Below are 6000 nucleotides of genomic sequence, written 5' to 3'. Positions count from 1 at the left end.
GAAACGTGCTGTATAAAAGCAATTTGTTTTGTCAAAGGAGTGTACATGTTGAAGTGCGTCAGTGAAAGGGTTAACGGAGTGGAAAATCTAAGCAGTCATTTGGCTTACAGAGCAGGTTGAGCGGAAGTTCGGTATTTCTATGTGTTAACAGCGCTAAGTGGCGATTAATAGTTTTGTAATGGCTAATTACTGGTAAAATGTCCGTGCTTTCGATTTATATTCACTTGGCCTTGACCTGAGTCAGGACTGCAATTGGCAAAGGGTACAACTGAGGTGGGGCGGGGGGCGGGGGGATGTGGGGGGGCTGGTGGGTGGGGGGGCGGTTGTGGGGGGTGTTCACTGGATACAATAAAGGTACATTCCCCGTATTGGGGAGACCTGAGCCATTGTGTAGAGTGACAGGGAATCGTTTTACATCTGTTGCCGAAATGGTTCTAGACCTGCTGCACCTGTGCACCAGTGTAATAAACAAGAGGCGAGGATGGATGACTGTTGGGCCCTTCGCTGAAACCAGACAGTCAAGGGCACATTCGTGTCTCATAGTCGAAGGACAATTGTGGCTACAAGGCTTTGTGGGAAAGCAGAGAGAGTGTTTAATCATCTCTCCGAGGAAAGTGAAGGGACTGCATTATATTGATTCATCGGGGATGCATTACCAGAATCATTTTGAACTCCACTGGAACCACAAATCGCTCAAGGCCGCGAGTTACGATCGTGATTGGCATCGCGTGAAAGCGAGAGTACGTCTGTGGCTCTTCTCGGACTCTCGGCCTCGTTGTGAAGGCAGCTGCTGAGCCAATCTCTCAGGCAGGACCTCGCCTGGCGGTGCCCGCACGTCAGGATGCGAGAAACCCGGAAAAGTGGTGTGAGTAAAGCAGTAGTTCACAGCAGTTCCAAATGGAAAATTGCTGGGGGTTGGGGAATCCATGGTTACAATAAACTGAACCATCACAATTGATGAGGAAGCAGAGTAGTTGGAAAGACTGCGTCAGAAACAATTACATGCAGCAACAACTTGCACTTCTATAGCCCCCTCCACGCCAGGTGGCATCTCAGAGCGCTTACAGGCACGACCGTGTTTTTATATTTCTGAAACTGGATTAGTGTACCGGCTTTTGGACAGTTTGGTCCACATTTCTCCATCGAACTCTCAAGAGCTGTGTGTAGTTTGCGCTTTCCAATAAACACCGTAACACCAATACCACACTTCGGATTTATCAGAGGATGCGAGTACATGATCTGTGAGCACGTGACCATTTTACTCACCAACACACAACCCTGCTGCCTCCACTCGACTGACTCCGGCCTTCTTCATATCCCTCGTACCCTCTGTTTCACCGTGGCTGGTCGCGGTTTCAGCCACTATGCCCCAAACTTTGGAACACTCTTTCACCATCCCTCCGCCTTGTCCCTTCCTTCCCCATCTTAGGATCGCGCCTGAAGACCCTCCTATTCGACCGTACCTACAGTCACCTCCCCCAGGCTCAGCGTCATGCTCCCCCCACTGTCAAGCGCTGTGGGACTCTGCCCTGTGCGGAGGGCGATATGTGAATTCAAGTTGTTGTTGTGAGATGTGTGCAGTGCAACAGTGGTCAAGAAGAGATGCCTAGGACCACCTGCTAAAGGCCCGCAGGCCAATGTTCAAAGCTTCAGTGCTGTTTCGGGGGGGTGGGGGACAATAGGGAGGCAGTAGAAAGCGGACCCACCTTGTAACTGCCCCCTGCAAAGGATGACAGAACCCTGAGGTGGGAAGCCTTGGTCAGGGGCAGGGTCTATGACTGGACCAGCGTAATAACGTGTTGCATTTCTACGTTCTGTCAGGGGATTTGCTGCGAGGGGGTAAATGCAAGGCCCTGAACCTCAGTCTAAATAATAGCATTTTGCAACCGTCAAACATAATGATTATGCCCTGAAGTTGCAATAATATTTTAAAATAATCTGTATTTATGTTTCCTTTCACCAGTGCAGCATAAACAAGGACAGCAGGTGGGAGGCTGGGGGTGACAGCTGAGTCTTTCTGGAATGTCTTGTTATTTCCAGATCAGCAATCTTCTTTTGACCTCAAACATGTCCACATCCTTTGATAAGAAAATACCCACAGGGCAGGGAAAATACAGTGCTGTCTTTATTTTTAGTGTTTACAGCTAATCCTCAGATTAACTTTATGGTATGGTGACAATCACCATTGCCTTTTGCAAAAAACACGTACTACTTACATATCTGAAAATTAGATTCCATTGAGCAGAACTTCAATGGGACTCTGCGATAGAGATCCAAACACTGAATAAAACATCCTACTTCCTTATAAGACGTCATCTGCAACTTGCTGCCAGAAAGCACAGGGTTATTCCTATTTAACTTATTTAACTTACAAAGAAAATACTCCATTGGATCTGAATTGGAATTGTAGAGTGCACATTTACAAAGCTGCAGGTACTAAAAGAGAATAATTTCCATGTAGGCTTTCACGTCACGGCTCCAGCGCCTTGAGATGTCCTCCCGACGTGAAAGGCGCTGTACAAATGTAATCTTGTTGTTGTTTGTGGGACACTGATATCCGCTGCCACATTCACCCACAAAACACACAGCATATACCCATGAAGTGCTTTGGGACATTCTCCCAATGTAAACAGCACTACACCAAATGTAAAGATTATTATTATTACAAAGCAGTGGGTACAATAAGAGAATAGTTTCCATGCAGGTTTAATTCAGCGGCTGATGGATTATCATCCTTTTTTTTGAGGCTTCACGTACTAAACTTAGTGTTGCCACTCAACACACACATGCCTTCCCACGTTAAATTGGGAGAAATTCCACTTGGACTTCTATTTGCCGTATTAAAGTAGCACTTTAGTATGCCCAGAATTTGACAAATCCTTAAATAAAGTCTTATATTTGAAGCAGGCTTTCAGTGAGAATTGGACTGAAAAATGACTTCAGATTTACTGAGGCTGAATTCAATGGTTTGCCGGATTCGGGACATTGTAAAATGCTACGATATTAACATCTTCAAGTATTTATTTCATGGGTAATTGCTGTCAAGTGGAGTGATTGTGTATCTGTAGGCAGACTAACAGACAATTTGCGCAAGGCAGGTCCCCAAAACAGCCACGAAACTGAGCATCAAATTTATCTGGAGGATCATTGGCCAAGACATCAGGAGAGATTCTCTTCTCTTTCTATGTGTGCCGGGAGCTTGGTTTAATTCTTATCCAGAGGATGGCACTGTAGACAATTCAGCACCAACCAACACTGCATTGCACTGTTAGGGGCTTGAATCCAAACCCTCTCACCCAGCGGTGAGAAGCATGCCTCCAACTGAATCAAACTGATAAGGTATTACTGGCGATATGCTTGCTATTCGATGCTTGATGTTGCTTAAAAATGTGCATTTACGACAGGGCTTAGGTTTCAAGATTTGTAAACTGTTTCATAACCAGTGATTGATAAGCAGCAAATCCGTATCGCAACCAGACGAGGTTCCTGCTGCCTGGCCGATCAATATCAGAGTAGAGGTCCAGCGAGTCAATACAAACATTTTCACAAAATTACATGTGTAGTTCACGTTCGGGTGGACGTCCCAAGGCGCTGAGTTTGTCTTTGATACGTGCAGGAATAACTAATTCCAAATCCCTTTGTGATTGCAAATTAGACCCCCAAAATATTAAAGCACAAATTTTAATTCTGAGACACTGTCAGCTCCGAGTGTTACACAGGGGCTGGCTTTCCTTTACTCTGCCGCCATACCATCTTGCTAGAGTTCACATAGTTGGAACCACATTGGGAGTGTGGCTGCAGGCTGTCATTATTGTGTTTGTATTTATATTTACAGAAAGTTTAACAAATAGCTCCTGAAGCAAAGGAGGTAACACCATTTATAAGGGAACTAGGTCAATAATTGAAGGAACTATGAAAGGGTACAGAAAAAGAGCAGGGAATGGGATTGGAGTACAATGAAAATCAATTAATATTTACTCTATTGAGGGAAGGCAATAGATTGACCTATTTTGCACTGCTGGAAGCTATATTTCTTTTCAGAAAGGTATCCACTTAAAGTTTGCATTAAAAAAATACAGAATTGTCCACTCTGTTGTCGCCCTCCCCCTGAAAAAAGTATTGGGTCCCTTGAAGCATTAAGAAGGCCTAGACATGATATCATCTCCATTGAATAAAACATAAAGGCAACCATCTGGGCTCATGAGGAAACAGCAGCATTCCTCATTCCTCAGTAGTTGACAAGTAAACAAAGCCGGAAATTATTTTGTGGCCTAAGGTGTTGGGGACGCAGTGCTGCCCATAAGCCTTTCTCTTTCATGTTTTCATACTTTATTTACACATAAGATGGACAGAACAGAGACTTAAAAGTGGCTACTGTGTTAGCTGGAAAACAGACTTAGAGGGAAGCTTTTAATTCTTTTAGCATTATAACGTCATTGAAATTGCATGGCCTGGAGTGAAAGAAACCCTTTGTGCTTTGCTATCCTGTGCCGTATTCTGAATTGGCTTTATCCTTCATTTATTATTGTTTAATGATGAATACAAAGTAGCGTGCGACTTGATATCACCCCAACCGACACAATATAAAATCCTTGAAAGGCCACGTGATGCACTGGACTTGAAATTGATTTCTGTCAGAGCACTTGTATTACATACGGACTGATATCACTCCACGCAGTAGTCAGCAAGAATTAACCCATACAAACCGCAAACAGAAACTGTGAAACAAAAAGTAGACCGAGGCTGGTCATGTAGTACTGTACACAAGCTGTCACGCAAAGTTGTAGAACAGGTCTCACAGCTTTGATGCTCCATAGTGCAGCCCACAGTGTGGGCATCTCAAAGCACCCGACGTGAAAGGCGCTAAACAAATGTGATGTTGCATTGTGTTGTTTCGCATGATATACTGTAAAGTTCAGTGACAGTGACGGGGTGGACGTGGCAGTCAATTTGCACACCGCATTGTCCCACAAATAGCCATGGCCTGAGTGACGGATTTTATTTGGGGGAATTGTTGGCCAGGACAATGGAAGCAACCCATGTCTCTTTTCAAAAGGTGCCGTGAGATCTTTAACATCCACCTAAGCAGATGGAGCCGTGGTTAAATGGCTCATCTGAAGGAGGGCAACGCAATATTTGCATTTTATACCGAATGGTTCACATCAGGAGGACATCTCAAAGGGCCTCACGGGATTATTCTCAAATAGAGTGTAGCAGGCTGTGTATTTTGCCGGCAAACTTGGCAGCCAATTCCCATACGTTAATGTCTCACGGAAACCTACAAAGTGAATGACCATTTTTTATTTAGGGGATTGTCAGCCAGCACAAGTAAAGCAAGAAAGAGAATGAATGGTTCCTTCCTGTGCTCAGAGCTCCAGGGTGAGAATAATCAATTGGGGACGCAAGATCAATTCAAGATATTCTATTGTCCAGGCTCTGTTATTACTCTTATTGCTTAACCTGCTCCATAGCAGCGTAAGTTTTAAGATCTGGCCTAACGCATTCATTATTTTTTCAGAGATTCATTAAAACAAGCATTTTTGGGGGATCCGGAGTCTGACACATGCGGAAACCCGTCACCGTGCTTAAGAGTATCCAAACCAGACAGAGTTCCTTGTTTGTCGGTGTTTGTCGGTGACCCACAGGTGGACATTTTCCTGTAACTGGAATGGAATGGGCATTATCTCCCCATAGGGATGCATCGTAGTTCCTTAATTCTGGAGAGTATTAGGAGCGGGTTGGTGAGACCCAAGGCTTGGAATCCCAAGTGTGTTTATTGGGGCACAGCTAGCGTTTAATCAGTTAAAACTACACTGGTTGCCGGTGAAAACACCGTCTGACAATCTTCCTCCTGCTTATCCAACTAGGACCACACTGCGTGTCAGGGCTTTGGCATGCAGAGTTAAGAAGGACGAGAAAAGGTAAAGTTGTCCTTTACAAATTGGCCAACAGATGTGAACTGACAAACCCTCGAAGCAGAAGCCTTGTACAAAAAAAACT

The sequence above is a fragment of the Callorhinchus milii genome, unplaced genomic scaffold (genome assembly GCF_018977255.1).
Source record: "Callorhinchus milii isolate IMCB2004 unplaced genomic scaffold, IMCB_Cmil_1.0 Scaffold1, whole genome shotgun sequence".
Lineage (NCBI taxonomy): Eukaryota > Metazoa > Chordata > Chondrichthyes > Chimaeriformes > Callorhinchidae > Callorhinchus > Callorhinchus milii.
Note: the sequence above shows the minus strand (reverse complement) of the source record.